Genomic DNA, 21,374 nt, shown 5'->3' with positions numbered 1-21,374 from the left:
AATTTTGCCTATGTTTTAAATTCAGTATATTTTTAAATTCAGTATATTTTTAAATTCAGTATATCTTTTCAGTGATCTACAAGTTATGCTGATTCTTTGTAGAACCCATGCTATTTCTTCAACAAACTGATATGTTTTCCTATGTTGTATTTTTTTTCTTGCATGTACTCAAATTATACTTCTGTCATTGCTCAGACATACCTTTTAATCATCAAATTCTATCAGCAATCTATGAAGAGAGGTTTAATTGCTCCAATATGTTCTAAGAAAGGTTGATTACAACGTTTCAATGCCTTCACTCAGTTACATAGTGCAGCTTTCTATAAAAGCATGTTTAATATCCATGCAATATTTCTAGGAGCATCACTCAGTATTTTTGTATGTTGACTATCCTTTGGCAATAGGAGGGCTTCTATTCTACTTAGTGGTAATTATAAATCCCAGTTCAGATTCCAGATTCAAAATGAGTTTCTCCAAGGGTAGGAACAAACTCTATTGTAATATCTCTTCAACATTATTAAACTGCTTTCCCGATTTTGGTACCTTGGGGTATTCTTAACTATGTCACATTCACTGTTTTGTATATTCCAGTTATGAAGCATGTCTTTTCTTCAGTAAAACACAGGTAGGTCATAATCACCCTATTTTATAGTAAATAGAACATATTCTCTAATTGTTTCCCAAAAGTAAGTTTCAACTTAGATTTGTTTTGTTTTGTTTTGTAGAGTTGGGGGATAGAGAGAAGAAGAAATGGAAAGTGACTGTTTAATGGGTCCAGGGTTTCTTTCTGGTGAGATAAAAATGTTCTGGCATTAGATAGTGGAAGTCATTGGACACCACTGTGAATACATCAAAAATCCTAAATTGCATACTTTGGTTAAAGTGGTAAATTTTGAAGAGTTCTGTGTATTTTATCTCTGTAAAGAAAAAAAAAACTTAAAGGTTAATTTTTTGCTGGATCATAAAAAGAGAAGAAAACAAAGAAAACAAAGGAGAAAAAATCCTAGTTGGATAACTAGGAGCAGTCAGACTATACAGGGTCATAGGGATCATATTCATGAATTCAGACTTAATCTAAATGAAATGAAACAACAGTGGAGGAGCTGTGAAAGGGCTTACTCTGAAACCCACTTTTGAACTATTATTAGGCTATTCTGTGAGTATGGGACAATAGCAAGGTTGCAACTGTTGAAGCAAGAAATGATGGTAGCTTAGAACAAGGTTTTAATAGAAGATGTAGTCACTTTTAGGAAATATTTGTTAGATTCAAGTAAGGCCAGTCAAAGATTGTCTTGGGGTATTTGGGGTTCAGATGCCTACTAGATCCAGCAGACTACAATAACTGAATGATTGCTTATAGCTCTTAGTAAGAAAATACAGGACAATACTCACACCTCAGCTTGCGACACCCTCAGTACTCTTACCTATGTTTTTTGAAGCATTATTTCATAAAATATGAAATACAAGCCATGAATGAGAAATGGTATTTTTAAACAAATAACTGCCATAGAACTAGTCTCAATATTATAGAGATGCTCTATAAGTCAATGTTAGACAAACACAATAGTTTAATGTAAAAGTTTGTAAATAATTTACAAATTAGAAAAATAACAGAACGTCTCATAAGTATAGAGTACTCAAATGGCTGCACTCATGCAAGCTAATACACTAGCACTAGTCCTTTCAGATTTATCAATTTGATTAAAAATTAGAAGTTTGACCAGTTCTAGCACATTGGGGAACATGTGGAGAAAGGGGAACCCTTAAGCACTGACAGTTAAAGTATAACTTGGTACAAACAACAAAAGTAAAGATGGTTATACCTAAACATTTTCATACATTTTGGATGTATATTTTTCAAGGAGTTATTATATTCTAATTGTAGAGAGGACATTAAATATTAGTGTTAGATTTGATACCAAACTGATTAATTTCTTAAGTTTCAATAAACAATAAATTCAGAGTTACTTTATACCAAAAGAACCTATTTGCATTTTCATCAAAACAAAATAAACTCTAATAATGACCTGTTAAATGTTAAAGCAACTATAAAAATGAGGATAATAACATGACAAATTTATTATACCATGAAGGAAGGAGTGTTATGTATGAAACATGACATTTGTGTAAGAAATTACTTAGAGACAAAGTTGAAAATATTATGCAAAAATCATTGAAAATTAATCTATATTATTTATACAAATAACTCATAACTAAATTAGAAATCAAGAACAGGTCATATGCAGAAATTCCAAATAGGTCATATTGATTACTAATAAATACCTAGAAATATCAATCTAATAATGAAAGAAATAAAAAATAAATTACCAAACCATTTTAATCTGTCAAATTAGCAACGATCTTGAAAAATCATTGTAATGTTTAAATTGTGAGTAAATAAAATTTGTTAAATGCGGATGTTTTGTAACATATCTGATGAAAATGTAATTAAAGGTGTATTTTCTAATTTAATGTTGCATTTAGATATTCATGTCAAGAGAAAACCTAGAAATGTTCAAAGATTTTAGTAATAAAGATCTCAAAAGAATGTGATAGAAGAATTGAATACTATATCAAAAACTAATTATGTACTATACAGTGGCTAACTGAACATAATAAAAAAAAGAAGAATGTGATAGAAAAGTCTAACAATTAAAAAGAAACATAAATGCATACCTACAGGTGATGCTTCAGTAAACTGCATGCTATAATTTTTTTAAAGATTTTATTTATTTATTTGAGAGAGAGAGAGAACATGAGAAAGAAGAAGGTCAAGGGAGAAGCAGACTCCCTGCAGAGCTGGGAGCCTGATGCAGGACTCGATCCCAGGACTCTGGGATCATGACCTGAGCTGAAGGAAGATGATTAACCAACTGAGCCACCCAGGCGCCCTTCATGCTATCATTTTTAAAACTGCAGTTTTAAAAACACTGTCACAGGACAACATTCTGACATAAGCTTTTAAAAAACAGAATATAAAACTTGATGTTTGCATGTTAATTATACAGAAAATTAAATTAAAGCTAAATAATTAAACATATGCCTGGGAATGTAGTTAAACATTTGTGGAATATATATGTGTTAGATTAGGGTTCATTATTTTATTTTTAATCTTTATTAAATTCCCTATACAAATTTTTGTATTTTTAATAAACTGCTCACCTACTATTTAACTAAATAATAAAGGATTAGTGAAACACTCTGATATAGTTTGAGGGCTGAAAATGCAACAGAACACTATGACAACACACTATGACTCTTTCTTGTCAGTCTTGAACTGTGAACACCAAATATACTCTTCAGAGACAGCAATACAGTTTTACTAGGTTTTGTTTGTTTTTGTTTTTTGTTTTGTTTTGTTTTGTTTTGTTTGCATCTTTCCAAATCCATTTCTCCTTTAGTCTGGTATCCATTTTACTGTCTTAAAATTGGTATTAGCGGCTGCATTTTCAATTCCAATACCTTCTTAACTGGCCTCTTGCTTGTATGCCCTTAGCCCTCTACCACTGGCAACACAGCACTACCGTGGAGTGATTGGGGTGCCTGGGAGGCTCAGTGCATTAAAGCCTCTGCCTTTGGCTCAGGTGATAATCCCAGGGTCCTGGGATCAAGCCCCACATTGGGTTCCCTGCTCAACGGGGAGCCTGTCTCCGCCCTCTCTCTCTCTGCTTGCCTCTCTGTCTACTTGTGATCTCTGTCTGCCAAATCAATCAATAAATAAAATCTTTTAAAAAAATTAAAAAATGTTGAGTGATCAATCATCCTGTTATTTCATATAATGAGGCATAAATTCATCCTATCTGACAAGAAAAAATTCTTAAATCTCCCTGCCTTGACCCCCAATCTTCTCATCATATACATCCATCTAAATGTCCTGGTAGAATTTATGACATCATCATAGTCCCATTCCACTCTCATATCCTTGATCCACCCAGGGAAAAGTAGATTATGTTTACTCTAAACCCTTGCTTGCATTTTAGTCATTGTCCACAACCCACATCTCTTCATGGTATCTTTTTACTTCTGTTTCTTTCTACTTACTAGATCAAGGTTCATAAAACAAAATAATAACAATAATTTTAATTTCCTCAAACATATACTAATTACTTGACCCACTAAATGAGGCAGTATAAAAACAAGTAAAAGAGGACAAAGCCAGTACTACCCAATATAAATTGGGAGTGATGGGACATTATAATTAGTTAACTTTTGGGGTGAGAATAATTGCCTTACAGAGTCTTTGGTTATGTTTTAAGAGCTCATGAATATGGGAAAGAGGCAGATTATAATTACTGTTCTTCACCACCCTGAATGAATAGTTCTACTAATACTATACTCTTCGATTGATTCATAAATGATTTATAATAATAATAATAATAACAACAACAAATAGCCACAAAATAATGGAACAGACAGATCATAGTTCAGCATCCCAAACTGGTATGATATATGCTCAAAGTTCCTAGTAGTCAAAAATTCAAGGAGGTATTCAATCATCTTTACAGAAATCCCTTTCATTACTATGAGAGTGAATACATTTACTAAATGTATTCGGGTATAAACAAAATGAGAGAATGGAAGGGTATTTAGGTATTTAGGAAGGAAGGCAAAGGATCCCTCAGCAACAAGTGTGAATAGGAATGAATTTATTTAAAAAGGACAAAAACTTATTTGCAGATTTAGGGTGCTATTTCTTTTTCTTTCTTTCTTTCCCAGTGTTTATCTATTTTATTTTTTATTTACATTCAATTAACCAACATAGGGTACATCATTAGTTTCATATGTAGTGTTCAATAATTCATCAGGGTACTGTTTCTTTCTTTTTTTGTTTGTTTGCTTGTTTTAAGATTCACATTGCTTCAGGCATCTATCATGTATAATAATTGAGTTTTGATTTTTTTTTAATGTTGGCATTTTAACGATGTACTTGTAGCCTCCAGCACTTGGCAAGTTGAACAACTTCAAGTTTTCTAAGAGGCCAATTTCATTCCAAGGTAGAGGAACAAATATGGAAGCGTGTAAACCTGAAACAGTAACAACTTGAGCTGTTGCATCCCTCTATCACCAAAATTACCTAATCTCTCACAAAACATTGTTTGTTAAACTGAGTTTAACATGGCAGTTTAAGATTTATAAATTTTGTCAAAGGTAACTAAAAATCAGACAAGCTTACTAGTTTCTGAGTTCCAACACCACTTTTTCATATTTCTATATAGTTATCAATCATTTGTCAGCATATGCCTATTTTGAAATGTAAAGAATGCTGTATCATTTTTAAAAATATTTTATTTATTTATTTGACAGAGAGAGAGAGTGTGCAAGCAGAGAGAGCAGCAGAGGGAGAGGGAGAAGCAGGCTGTCTGTTGAGCAGGGAGCCTGATGCAGGGCTTGATCCCAGAACCCTGCAATCATGACTGGAGCCAAAGGCAGATGCTTAACTGACTGAGCCACCCAGGTGCCCAAAGGATGCTGTATCATTAATCCATTCATACACATACAATTGTTTTTTAAAAGTACTCATTTTTATCATAAAGAACTACAAAATAAGCTTACTAAATTATTCCATAGTTTTACTATTATATTAATTTTTCAGGAAAATTAAAATAGCTCTCATGTAGAAGATTAGGTAATATAGCAACCTAAAACAGTGAACACTGAGCCCCATTCTGTAGAAAACTTGGGGATTATTGATAGTCAGAAAGAATAAAGAAAAGACTCAGATTTGTTCTGAATGTTAAATCTGTCCCTCACTGGATGAGTGATGCTGCAAGTCTTGACAATAAAACAATTAGTAGAATTTTGTTCTGAAGAACCTTCTCATTAAATCCAAGAAAACAGCGTAAATCCAAAATCTGCCCGAAGACATTATTTTGCCACATAGATAGTGGTACTGGATAGAAATAATTTCTTTAAGAATATACCATGGCTGTGGACTAAACTTTACCCATGTAGTTACTTAAATCAGAATAATCCACTTATATTTAAATCCCCCCTTTCTGTGGTGAACACAAAATAACATACAGAGGTGTTGAATCACTATGTTAAGCACCTGAAAACTCTGTAACATTTTATGTTGATTATACTCAAATAAAGAAATTTTTAAAAAAACCCACCTATTGGAATTCTACTTAATTACCAAACCAATATTACCATACTTCCAAAAATTTAGGTCAAAGTGAACAAAGAAGGTATTGTATTTCAATTAATGTACTTTACGAAAGTAATTTTATAATTGGCCTTAGCATCATGAGTATGTCACTTAGTCCATTCTTCAGTTATTACCAGCCACCCAGCAAATAAAGGAATTCATCTGCTTCCATTCATTAAATTAAATTTATTTCTAGATATCATTTAAAAAGTGGAGAGATGAAACTGAAATAAAACAGATATTTGAATCTCATTTTAAAAATTGAATTAAACCCCATACAAATTACTCTAATTAAATTACACCCTCACTTTTTTGTGTTGTATCATTTTCCCTCATTAAAAAGATGAATACAAAAGGAAGTGTAATCCTTGTCCACAGAATTAACAGATCTCCCATGTGTCATATATTCACAATGTCCCTTAGTGTTGGATTTGCATTTAAAATGTGAGCCAAAATGTGAAAAATCACACATAGTCAGAAAACTCTCTATAGACATAGACATCTGAAGAGGTGCCTGTGTATCATCCATTCTAGCAAGAACATGAACTACCTTATGTACCTGAAGTGCAGCATAACTACCTTTAATTTTCAGTGGGAGTATAGTACATGCATAAATGGTGTGTGTAACTGAAACCTCTCTTCTACTGAGAAATAAAATATTTTAGACATAATCCAACAGCTACATTAGACAGGCACTGCACTCAGTCCAGCCTTTTAAGTCACCAAACTCACCAATCAGTAACATTTTTTTCTGCTTCAGAAATACTAGCCATTCTCTGCTTTTAAATATACTTCCATGACACAGAGTTGTACTCTGGTTTTATGTAGTAGTAACCTTGTCTGGGTCTGTTAAACTGTTAAGCATTTCTCCAAAGAGTAAATTTAATTTTACAATTAAGGGAAAATATGATATAATTTGTAAGCCAACTGGTTCAAGAAAAAATAAAAGTGATAATTAGATACATTTCAGATTTTATTTCGCCAGTATGCAAATAATATAACTATATTAAGGAACTTAAATAAAATAACACGATAGTGTTGCCAATCTACTTGGGGATAGAATTGTCCTTAGAGGACACATTATTTTTGTAAACCAGAAATATATTTAATCATCAAAATTGCACTTAGTGGCACTTTGGTACTGTTCAAAGCACTTTGGAAATTCTTTGTTCTCAAAATTTCTTATTTCAAGACAGATCTTGATATAAATCATAGGATTTCAAAAGCAAAAAGTGAGCCATCACATAATTTATATTTAGAACAAGAAATAGTAAATTCTTCAAAATGTGGGCATTTTCTATTTAGAATTATTTAGGAAGTAAATTATTTCTCTTACAATAACATTGATCTAGGATGAGAGGATAAAGTTGAGAAGAATTTCATAATTCAAAAAAACTTTCAGGCATACAATGAGGCATAAAAGACATCTTGTGGGCAAAAACCACATGATCACATAAAAGCATACACATTTGAAAAGAATAAAAATGTTGCCTCAAATGTGGGCTTTGTTAACAGAAGTCAAACTTTCCACATCCATTCTTAAAATAGGAAATGTAGTTCCTTTCTTATGACTTATGTTCCTGGAACCAATGCTGAAACTAAGTGAGAACAGTCCCATAATTATATACTTAGACCCAGGACAACCTCTATTTTGCAGTAGGCTGGTGGAATCATAACACGGTCTGGAACACCAGTTGTTATGCAGTTCAAACCCTGCTAAAGAATGGAATGATAAATTATGGAAAGTTCATATGCCTATTAGATGCAATAATAATAATAATTCATTTAATCAATTATTTTCTAATCTTGAGGCAAAAATAATCATTTTCTTAGAATTTAAAAGCAAATTTTAATAAATCCAAACGTAATACCCAATCACCTCAAGTAATTTTCAGTGTTCTGATGTAAGTTTACTTGGATAAAGGAACTCTTGGAAGGGATTTTATTTTGGCTTCACTCTGAGAAGCCACAAAGACTATATGGGAAAGGGCTATAGGAAGCCACACTAAATGTTAAATGTCTGCTTTGTACCACTGATCAAAGACATAAATCACTTACTCAAATGTAGGGCAATTAGATTGATTTTTAAAATAAAATATTAGCCCTCAGACTATTTTTCCAGTAATTGTAAGGAACCAAAAATAAATACACATGTGATGTTAAATATATACCTCAAATAAAACATTTTAGAATATCTACTACACACACACAAAAAAATCTCTACAGTGCTAGAGTTCATTGAGCATTAGAAATATTTGAGAGAATGAGCTATAAAATGTTTTACAGGAATAAAATTATATCCTCCTAATCCCAAATAATTAGCCTGCATCCTAATTTCCCTCCTAATTCCATATAAATAAATTTGATATGCATCTACATTAAATGTTCACGAAATATGATTTTTGTTCTTATTAGTTGAATAAAATCTAAATAGTTAATTTTGAAAGCCAAGAATAATTGCCAAATATCCTTCAAAAGCCACAGAAAAACAGAATTTAAAACAACTTCATAAAACCGAATCAATGAAAATAACATGGATCTATGTGGTTTTATTTAAAACATCCTTATTTATTTGTGAGAGTAGGAGGATTGGTTGTATAGATTAATCACCAGTGAGAGTAACATTTATTACTCTTGGAAAGAGAAGTCTGTACATATACATCCTCCAAGGCTCAAGGAACCATATGTCTTGATGAGTTCAGGAAAATTCGTTTATGAGATATTCTAAAGCCATTTTCATAATTTTCAAAAGTGTTCTGCTTTGGACAATGAATGATATGGTCACCCAATTTATAATTTTAATGGACATGACACACTTGTTTTCCTTTTTTATTTTTAACAAACACCAGAAATTGCTGCCAGATGTAAAAATTATGAATCAAGAAAATGTTATTTTGTCATTAAGGAGAAAGAAAATCAACTCATATGCTTTCATATTGTAGAATTTTTGCTTCGTTAATGATTTTTTGAGGAAAAAATATTTTCTATTATCAATAAGTCATTTATTACTGTTTTCCTTTAAATACCTTTTTAATCCACATAATCCTAATAGAACAAGCAATGTCACTTGAGGGTTAAATTGGGTATAGACCAGCAGTGGCCTCAGAGAATCTGTGTAAGAGATTTGGGAGCACTGCTAAACATGTTTCATCCTGGGGTGTTTAAATGAACCTTGGAACTCTCAAACCCTTATTTGAATTTCAATGTGCTCATATATCCTAAGTTCAGAGTTATTTATTCAAGATTGCTTATGGCAGAAGTCCAGAGTCATATAGCTGTGGATTTTCCTCTTGTCAAATCTGAGGAGATGGTGGTAGCTTGTATTTGCATTTTTCCTGAAGTCTGCCATCACGTCTCCACAGGAAATAGAGTTAATGACTAAGGGTCTGGCACACTTCCTATAAACCAGTAAGGAAGTAACAATGCCCAAATTACGCATGGAGGATAATTCTGATGTGACTACTTTACAGACTACATCAAGTAGATCTAAATATAGTTTAAATCTTTCCATTTAAGTATGATAAATTGTTAAGCTTTGATTTCCAATTGAAGTGCAAGTCAAGGAAAAGCATGAGGCAGTATCTAACTTGATCATACACCTGCTACAAAATGCTGAGTCATATACCATTCCCCTTCATATTTGTCAAAAAATGCTCTATGTGTATTTGTACTTTAATTGTGAATTCTGCTGCCTGGAGGTAGAAAGTCGAGCTGCCAACTTCTCACATTACAGAGAGGGCTTACTGGCTCAAGGAATGTTCAATGAAATCTCAGAATGAAGGTGATAACTATTAAAAATGGAACAAAACAAAAAACTAAAATCAATTATAGACCAGAAATGAGTAAAAACACCCAAAAAAAAAAAAAAAAGCAGGAGTGAAATCAAATAGACAGGTGAGTCAATAAATACTAAGAGAAAGAAAAAATGGAAAATACAGTTTTAAAAAGTCACTAAGATGATTTTAGGTTAATTTAGGCATATTCATCATCTCTAAGGACAAGAGGAGTGGAAAATGAATAAGTTAATGTCAGTACTCAGGAAGATAGTTTAATACAAATAGGGGCACAGTTCATAATTCCTCTATGGATTTAGAGGAATTAATCTTTTATAGATGTACAATTAATGACATAGTCATTTGAACTTTTGCTCTTTTGTTTTACTTATCAATGATTTTTTTATTGACATATAATGTATTATTTGTTTCAAGGGTACAGGTCTGTGATTCATCAGTCTTACATAATTCATAGCACTCACCATAGCATATACCCTCCCCAATGTCCATAATCCAGCCACCCAACCCCTCCCCCACCCCCCCACTTCTAGCAACCCTCACTTTGTTTTGTGAGATTAAGAGTCTCTTATGGTTTGTCTCCCTCTCCAATCCCATAGCCAAATTATGGAAAGAGCCTAGATGTCCATCAACAGATGAATGGATAAAGAAGATGTGGTATGTATACACAATGGAATACTATGCAGCCATCAAAAAATGAAATCTTGCCATTTACAATGACGTGGATGGAACTAGAGGGTACTATGCTAAGCGAAATAAGACAATCAGAGAAAGACAATTATCATATGATCCTTCTGATAGGAGGAATTTGAGAGAGAGGACAAGGGGTTGTGGGGGGAAGGGAAGGAAAAACGAATTAATGATGTTTTAAAACTCTTTGAAATAGGGGCGCCTTGGTGGCTTAGTCAGTCAATAAGCATCTGGACTCCTGATTTTGGCTCAGGTCATCATCTCAGGATTGTGAGATCCAGCCTCGTGTCAAGCTCCATGCTCAGTGTGGAGTCTGCTCGAGATTCTCCCTGTCTTCCTCTGCCCTTTCCCCCACTCACTCTCTCACTCTCTCTCAAAATAAATATACACAATCTTTAAAAAAATTAAAATACAAGAACATAAACTCTGTGGAGTGAATGAAATAAAAGATGCTAAGAGTAGGATATAAGTAAAGGATAAAATGGTGCAAGAGTTTTGATGAAAAAAATTTGGAAGAAGGACTTGCAAAAAATGAGCAACATGATGTGGGCAAAGTTTTGTTTTACATGTCACGAAGTTGTTCAATTATAAATATTCAAGCTAAATAAGAAAAACCACACACACACACACACACACACACACACACAAGAATTTCTTGTATAGGGGACACTGAAAATTAAGAAATCAAAACCTTAGATGTCTATAATGATTAGTCATATTGTAACTTAGTATGTTCTACAAATATTTCCACTTAAATCCATCAGAAGATGAAAAAACAATGTTCCAATGAAGACAATATTGAAAATTCTTACACTTTTATCACTGTTGAACAACTACTTTACTCTACTCATTCTGAAGTATGTTCAATTAGATCTCTGTGTGATCAAATATAAGCCTTCCTTTTCCAGGAGAAAAAAAAAAAATTCCCTGTCAGGTAACTGTTTTTTGTAGCTTTGATAAAAAGCTCAGTATCTGATCTGTTCAGATTCATTAAATTCAAACTCCATGCAGTTTTTCCTTTCAGTTAGGACAAAGACATATATTTTCAAGTATTGTCTTTCAGAGCAGGAATAATGTAGCAGGTGAAACACTTTAGGCTTTTGGAAAACCCTGAATGCAAACATAGTGCTAACAATTCCTATACAAAACTGGAAAAAGTAAAGATTAAAAAAAATTTTCTGGGAAAGATTGGTCCCAGGACTAATTTTATAACAGTGATAATGTGATAAAATAATCTCAAATAATTTGAGATTTTAGAACCAATAAAAATATTGGTGAGTGCTGTGAAGTGTGTAAACCTGGTGATTCACAGACCTGTACCCCTGGGGATAAAAATATATGTTTATAAAAAATAAAAAATTTAAAAAATAACTAAATTATATAAATTGTCAATTAAATAAATTATATTAAAAACAAAAGTAACATCTACCCAAAAATATATATATATATATATATTATATATATATATATATATTAGTACCTTGTAACAGATAAAATCAGCTTGAACGACCTCTCTAATCTCCTTTACCCATTTTACTGGTTATATTTAGACATGAGAATATAAGATTGAGTTGTCCCAAAACTTCAAAGGCTGAGAATGTTATAAAGTAATTCTGACATAATTTTCTGTTTGTTTCTTATTCATTGTTTTTAAAAAACTGATGGGCAAGCTATGGGGCAAGTTTATAAGGAAATTTGAATATCTGGATATCTATGTGCTTGTTACATATCAGTGTCACACACTTAACACCATCTGCAAGTAAGGAACTCACTGCAGTGACAACTTCCCATGAACGTGCAGGTACCTGCTGAGATCGCGTCAGGGCTGGCTGCTGGCTAGCCTACCCTGTGAGTGGTCAAGTGGCTGATGAACCACAGCCGCAGCTACTGGGGCCACGGGTAACTTCCCCCCCACCCCCGCACTAATGGCGATCCCTCCTTTCACCGTGTTATCAGCACAGCGGAAGCAGTTTTTGCTGTTCCTATGGCAGCAGTACAAGTTTCAACTTTTTAAAAATTTTATTTTGCCTTTTATTCATAGCAAGGAAGCTATTTTGAAATCTTTAGGCAAGATTAAGAGGAAGGCCACCCTGTGGCTTGTGTGGCAGCCACAAGCACTAAACTGAATCCAAAAGACCATTTGAGCCTGAGGGATGCACGGCAGCATATGGGCTTCTTCCTCTCATTGCTTCTTAAGTACCATCACACAGCTCTTCTAGGTTCAGGGCTCCTGCAGCTTTCTAGAGGATGCTGATTAAGAGCATGTTTCATTCTGGTGTCTGCATTTTCCTGGCAGCCTTACCTTCTCTCTTCTGTAGATACATACTTTTCTTTGTACCTTTATTTGATGTCAAATGTATTCATATTTAAACCATGTTTTTGCACACTCTGCATATTCCATTTTTTTTTTAAGATTATTTATTTATTTATTTGACAGAGAGAGAGAGAGATCACAAGTAGGCAGAGAGGCAGGCAGAGAGAGGGGGAAGCAGGCTTTTTCGAGCAGAGAGCCCGATGTGGGACTCAATCCCAGGACCCTGAGATCATGACCTGAGTAAAAGGCGGAGGCTTAATCCACTGAACCATCCAGGCACCCCGCATATTCCATTTTAAATCAAGGTTTGGTAACTAAAACTTTAGTGGTAATGAAAAGCTTCTGCTATGGCAAATCTATTGCACTATCAAGTAAAATTCTGTAACAACGAGCTTTTACTTTTATTATAAATATCTCATGTGCAATAGTAAACCCTTTCATTGGCTTAATTTACCTATTTAATTTTGTAATAAAATATGTGACTATTTATTTACCTTTAGCCACACAAGCAATTCATTTATTTCTCTTTCAAGATGTAGCTCCCTTCCATTCCAAGTGGCATGCTGGGAAACATCTTTATTCCTAAAATTTCATCTCATAAAACCTGGATTTCCTATTATTTAAAGAACTGCCTCATAACCAGGTAGGGAGTAAATTACACTACATCATTTTATGCAAAAAGAATCTGAAGCTCAGAATTAAAAACCTTTAACCTGTGAGTTACAAAGTGAAGTAAAATGCAAGCCTGGGAAAGTAGTATATGAATCCTGGTCTCTTTTCCCACCCATTTTAGGCTGTTTCCTCATTTTTTTTTTTTTTTTTTTTTTTTTTGGTAAGAGACCCCTGCATATGAATTGGTATAAGAGCAATCATCCAAGCTACATTATATTTTCTAGTCACACCTTAGCTATGTGAACTTAGCTAGATTAAGCAGTTTTTGCCCATTTTGGTGTGCATATTCCTAAACTACACTGTAAACAATCTCATAGAACATATGTCCACTTAAAAGCATTCATCTATTTTCTTTCCCTAAATTGGCCAACAGGGAAGAATTAGCACAACATAGTTTCTTGGTAGTTCATTAAAATGTGATTACTTTTGGTACCAATAAGTAATATTCACTGGTTTCCTTGTGCTGTTTGTTAATAAATTAATAGCAGTGACAGAACAAGGGGCTGCAGCAGGATATCATCTTCCAAAAACCATGTATAGAAAACCGAGCTTCAAGCCTAAGGAAACTACTAACCAAGGACAAACTAATAAATATATATTACTCTAACCTATTTATCTAATTTATATGCATTTTTCCAGAAAGACCAATGAAAATTTTATGAAGAGATGTGATTTTATTTCTATAATAACTCCTTTAGGATTCAGTATTGATCAGTGATAAACTGTCAATAATTTTTTCACATTCAAAATAGCTTCAAGGGGTAACTGGTTAATAACTAAATGAATATAGTAAAAATAAAACCAAACTAAGCAAATAGAACACAAATACTCCTCTAAAAAAAAAGATAAAATACTGCTTAATAATAAGTGTTACAATAAATAATGATATTTTTGTTAAAATTAATGACTGTCACCCCTTCACAAAATAGGCAATGATCATTTATGTATATTTATATCTTTCTGAAATAAAAATTAATAAAAGTGTTTTTAAGCAATACTAGAAATCCATAAAATCTAATCTTCCCTAATTGATATGCATTAGAAATATTCTGAAAATTCTCTCTACCTTAGCTATAACCCTCAATAGGATTTAAATATGTACACATTTATATAAAATTAAAAAGCACTAGATGGCCAGTTAAGAATAATTTAAATATACAGGATGATAAATTATTCATATAAAATTAGAAGAAACCCACATTTATATTTGTCCTCTTTTTTTCTCATTTCTTTTTCGCAGATCTAAACCACTTCCTTGGTATATTAAAAATAATCTATTAAAAACACACATGACCATCATGGAATGGAAAAAAAAAGAAAAAGAAAAAGCAATGTGAAGTTCTGAAGCTCATACACATTCTCCAAACACTGCACCATCACAAAGGTGTTTTATATATGCAAATAAATAGATAAGTCCTATTCTGTGTTACTCAGTCACAATTTCTTTCAAACTTCTGAAATTGATCTCTATTCAGGAAAAGCAGAGCTAGATGGTACATTGTAAAGAAGGGGACTATGCTTTTCTGTAGATGAGACTAGATCAGAGGTCTCTACTCAATAGAAATGAAGAAAATTAGCTAACCAATCTATTCACTCCAAGAGTTGGTCTCAAAAACAATGAAAGAAACAGCCAAGGACCAAAGGAGAAAGGACAAGGAGCTGCGTGAATCAGTAACACTGCAGTGGACAACTGTAGTGCTCACTAGATATAGAGATGAGGAGTAATGCATCCTAAGAACTGCCACTGGTCTAGGTCAAATTAAAGTCTAATGCAAAATAAATAAATAAATAAATAATAAAAAATAAAAATTATTTTTCTGTACTGCTTTTACTTTTACAAGATATATATGAGTATCTATTTTAAAAATTGAAAAAAAAACATAAAGCTTCCTTCAGACTAACCTCTCTGATACCTTCTACTCTCACATCTCTCTTCCTCTGAATTACTACACTATATCTGTACATACTATTTTAAGTTTGCTCAATTTGGTGGTTTTGGATGGAATATGCAATTGATTACACAGAATGTCATTTAAAAAGTCTTACTGATTCATTTGATAAAATTTTTGGAGCAAAAGGGCATGCTGAAGTTGACCTTAACATAGCAATGCTGTATTACTAAAAATACAAACATTTAACAGAGGGATTGAGGTAGAAATCAATTTCTGTGAAATTATATCTTTCCTTTTTAATTAGCCTTAGAAAAAAATGTAGAAAACCTTAACAAGTAAAGTAAAAGAGTAACTACAGAAGTTGATATTATCTTCACCTCTTTTTTTAAAGAAGACATTCTAATTTTGTAAATAGAAACAACTTTCCAACTAAATAAAAAAACTACATTTCTCTTCTCTGTCCCCTCTTTCTCCTCCTCCTTCTTTTTAGTACCTTAGGAAAAATTTAATACAATTTGTTGAGCATAGTATCTCTTTGCTCTTTGAAAGCAAAGAGGGAGGTGGTTGGTTCATCTGCTTGTATCTCTTTCCAGTAGACTTTTGCTTTCACCAGCATTGAACATAGACGATTCCTGAACCTCTAAGAAATCAAGAGGCAACTAAGGGGGAAGCTGTACACTGAGAATGGCAGAGCAAAAGGATGAGGAGGACCCTATGTTTCACTGGCAATATTGTATAGAAGCTATACTACTAGACTGAGAAAATCTAACTCTATTTTTATTTAACTTGGAAGAAAAAGAAACCTCTAGAATATTTAAGCATCTGTATTTCTGTCACTAGGATTATCAGTAAAATGCAATTCCTGCTTGATTCTAAAGTGCAGTTATTGGAACCTAGGTAATGGAGAAAAATGTGTTGCATTTGAATTTACCCTTGCTGTTTACATTATATTAATAATCTGTTATATAGCTAAGGTTAACCTTGGCATTAGATTCATTGGAAGATTATAGGAGAGAAAAGAGAGCATGCCAGCAGAGCAGAATCACATATTTATCTTCCATTAGAATAGTTCTTGGAGTAGTCCACAGAGCTATCCAGGATGATTCTCTATATCTCACCAAATGAGATTTAGAAGCAATGAAGGCAATGCTTTCAGAAGCAATGAAATAAAATTTATCAGACTGGTACCGAAATAATGTGAAGCCATAAGGTCTTTAGGATGTGACTTGATACAATACCATAGAGAGCATCCAGGTCTCTGCCTGGGATATACCAATTACAAAAACATCAGATTCAGGGAAGCCCAAAGATATGCTCTACCTAGTATTTTTATCTCTCCTTGTCCAGATACAGACTTCTAACTTGGGTCACTGTTGCCATAACCATATGGCCTAATAACATAGTTGACATCTCATCTCTATCAAGCTTCCAGAAAAAAGCTAAAATACTCAGAAAGAATGGAAATGGTTGTTTTATTTTTATTTTTTATTTTTTAAAAGATTTTATTTATTTATTTGTCAGAGAGAGAGAGGGAGAGAGCGAGCACAGGCAGACAGAATGGCAGGCAGAGGCAGAGGGAGAAGCAGGCTCCCCGCCGAGCAAGGAGCCTGATGTGGGACTCAATCCCAGGACACTGGGATCATGACTTGAGCCGAAGGCAGCTGCTCAGCCAACTGAGCCACCCAGGCATCCCGAAAATGGTTGTTTTAAATGCTTAACCATAAGATATTAAGGAGAAAATGACAGGTTAATTTTAGACTGAGGAGACTTAAATGGTAGGACAGGGAGGTCACAATTTAATCTGTATATTTTGTGGACCCACGGAAGTCCACAGAATATACATAATAAAGTATACCATAAAAAATCTGAGAATGCAAAAAAACTGATGGGTAAGTGGATCAGCACAACTCTGACTTAGTAAAGAATTTTTTATTTATTTATTTATTTATTTGTTTATTTATTTATTTATTTTTAATTTCCAGCATAACAGTATTCATTATTTTTGCACCACACCCCGTGCTCCATGCAATCCGTGCCCTCTATAATACCCACCACCTGGTACCCCAACCTCCCATCCCCCGTCCCTTCAAAACCCTCAGATTGTTTTTCAGAGTCCATAGTCTCTCATGGTTCACCTTTAAACAGCTTTTAAAATGTCTGATCTTAACCAACTATCGATGGGAATTAAACTCAGTTCAATTAGAATTGCCAAATAGAAGCTCACTATTCTTACTATATTCATTTCATAAATATTTCTTAAGGATTGTTGGAAAGACACTATCTTCCAGATAGCTACTAGTTGCCCTGCTAGATCCATTCTGTGATAGCCAATTTTATGTGTCAACTTGACTATACAAAGGGATTCCCAGACAGCTGGTGAAATATTACTTCTGGGTGTGTCTATGTGAGTGTTTTGGGAAGAGATTAACCTTTGAATTGGTAGACTGAGTGAAATCTGTTCTCACCCATGTGGGCTGGCAACTTCCAATCTGTGAAGGGACTGAACAGAAAAAAAAGGGAAGGGTGAACTGCTGTCTGCTTGAGCAGATGGATCCATTTTCTCCTGACCTTGGGCAATAACACTCTTGGTTCTTGGGCTTTTGGACTTAGAATGGGATTTATATCATTGACCACTAATTCTCAGGCCTTTAGACCTGAACTGAACTTACACCAGTAGCCTTCCTGGTTCTCTAGTTTGTAGACTACAGATCATGGGACTTCTTGGCCTTCATAATTACATGAGCCAGTTCTTATAATCTCCTATAATACATATCCTATTGGTTCTATTTCTCTGAAGAAGAATGACCAATATACATTCTTTGACCTTCTCCACTCTACTCTAGCCTCTAACCCAGAGGACTGACCTGCATAGACTATACCAAAGGGCTCCCTTAGCTCTGGGTTCTGACAGAGCTCAGCTAACTAGTGGACTTGGTAGGAGATTAAAGTGAAGAATAGTAAGTTAAGTTATGCATCTTTTGGCTGTCTTTCTGATAGTGGCCATTGTGTGACTTTGTCTCTTGACTGAAGGTCACTGCTTCTTTTCAGAAAATGAACATAGTGTATAATACATATAACATACAAAATATGTGTTAAATCAACTTCATGTTATTGTTAAGGCTTAACAGTAATGTACTGGTAGTTACATAGTTAAGTTTTGAGGAATCAAAAGTTATACATGGATTTTCAACTGTATGGAGGTCACTGTACCTAACTCCTGCAAAGTTCACAGTTCATCAGTATATGACTATCAGTTTCCAGGAATCACTCCTGTCTCTCATTCTTTCCAGCCTCAGGATGGTTACAACTTCACTCTTAAAAGCGCAGTGGTACTGAACTATTCTATCCTCTGTAGTTTCCTTATACTGTGTGCACACCTTGGTGAAACAGTCTTTTCATTAAAATCTTCCTGTAATTTTCCTTTGTTGAGTGCCTTGGATTCCTTCTGGGACCCTGACTGATACACATGGACACAGAAATTCCTTTCACAGTTGCTCTCATTGTTCTGTCTATACCATTTTATTAAGGATGATGGGGCCATTTAAAAACATCCCTTCTTAACTATTACAGGAAATCAGCTTCTCCATATTTCACATGAATTATCTATCCTCCAAGAACAGGAGGTTAAGAAAACAGCTTTTGCCCTAGATTGTGGGAGAGCACTTTCCACCCATTTTTTAATGGAAATTATAATGATATCAAATTTCAAAAGATTTTTATTATATTTCATCTGGCTTTCAGGAAAAAAAAAAAACTATCGAGACATCCTAAGACTCCATCAGACTGATTTACTTATTATAAATAAGAATCAAATTTAATGAATAATTACATGTTTCCCAAGGAATAATGAATGAGTGATACTAAAATGATCAAATGTATTTTAATATTCAACAGTTTCAGCTTTCAGCTTTTTAAATGTCAAAAATACAAATACATGTATCCATTCAAATTTATAAAACAATATAAAATACCATTCTGGTTCAACACTGGAGTTTATTTCATAATTAAAAGATATCTATTCATTATTATTTCTAGTGAATTTTACTTTCTGTTCTGTACCAATATAAATTCTCTAGCTTACAAAGTTACTGTAGTTTTTCTAATATTGGATTACTATTTATGGCTTTCAATTAACTGCTTAGATTTAAATGATTATTTTTTACCCTAGTAGAAGATGTAAGTTTTAAGATTTTTGTCAATTTTGTGTTCTGATGATATATTTTTCTTATTTATATTTCACAAATTCCTTTAAGGAAAATATATAACTCTCATAATAAACAAATGGTGTTTAAAAAATAATAGCTATGGCTCATTTTATATACTTTCCTTTTTTGCAGTCAGTGACATAGTTTAAAAATAGCAGATATTTCTTGAAATAATGGAGGCAGTTATGTAATTTAATTTACATTATAATATTTATAATGTATTTGGATTAAAATTGTTAATTTCTGAATTCACATATTGTATTTAGTTAACATACCAGATTGATTTTCTTTTACTTCCATTTTCATCTCGTCTGGTTCTAAAAGTGAGTTCCTTTTCACAGCCTAGTTTTTAAAATACTTCTCTGCAACTAATTTTCTTTATTAATTTATTCCTTTTCCATTCAGTTACTATAACCATTCTCTTTTTGTTTGGAAATAAACAAACATATTCTTCAAAGAAACCATCCATTATGCCTAATATCTACTGATTCTTCTTATTTTCATTAGTTTTCTTTTGTGAGTTTTACTCTTTGTTCTTTTTCTAATACAGTATACATAATTCTTACTCTAACTTTTCACTTTAAGTCTCATTTATACTAGAAACCATGATTTCCCCATTTTATAGTGGAAATCAGTAGAGAGTTTAACAGAGAACTTACCAGGTAAGTAATAGCAGATAGATTACTAGATTCTCATTTATGACAATCTGGCCAGAAAGGAAAATGGCTCTACTAAACCACTGAAGCCATTTGCTCTTTGGTTTTAACTGATGTTGTAAACTGAATTCCCCAGCCACGCCCACCCCCCCACACACCCTTCCACAAATTCATGTGTGCAGCCTTAACACCCAACACGACTATATTCAGAGACTGAGCCTACAGGAGGCAATTAAGATTAAATGAGGTTATAAGAATAGACTCCAAAACCAAAAGGACTGGAAACCTTTCAAGAATATAAGAGAGCAACCTCTGCCATGTGAGGACAAAGTGAAAGGCAGTGTCTGTGAAATAGGAAAGGAGCTCTCCCTTGGAACCAAATAGGCCTGCACTTTGATCTTGAACTTCCCAGCCTCCAGAACCGTGAGAACATTCATTTCTGTTGTTTAAGCCACCCAGTCACACTGTATTTGTCATGGTGCCCTAAACTGACTAACATAATAAACAAGCAAAGAATATAGAGAAGATGTAATTTTTAAATGAAGAACAGACAGTGTGGAGTATTTGTGAAGGCCCATAATCTTAAATTACTGAAATGCTACATTAGAATAAGATTTTTTTTTCCTCTTCTACATTATTAACAATGAACTAAAGGCTAGGGACCCTTTGAGAATTATTTACAGTCGATCTTATCTGAACATGGGTCTAATGGAAATATCATTTTAAGAATGGAAAGAACAGCTATTCCTTAGACTTCGACTGGATGTCATATTGATTGAAGTGTAATATCATAAAAAAACTAAGTTTTATAATAGATACCTTTTTCATTTTAAAAAATATAAATCTGAGAAAAATTAAATCTATGTATATTTGATTCCAAGAGTAACTAAATGGTACAGAACTACTTCTTGTATGTTTTATGAAAGCCCTAAATAGCTAACTGAATAAACTGAGTTTTCACTCCCAGTTTCCACAAGGAGAATGGTAAATATTAAGTGGTCCCTTT

The sequence above is a fragment of the Mustela erminea genome, chromosome 5 (genome assembly GCF_009829155.1).
Source record: "Mustela erminea isolate mMusErm1 chromosome 5, mMusErm1.Pri, whole genome shotgun sequence".
Taxonomy (NCBI): domain Eukaryota; kingdom Metazoa; phylum Chordata; class Mammalia; order Carnivora; family Mustelidae; genus Mustela; species Mustela erminea.
This window is presented reverse-complemented; position numbering follows the sequence as displayed.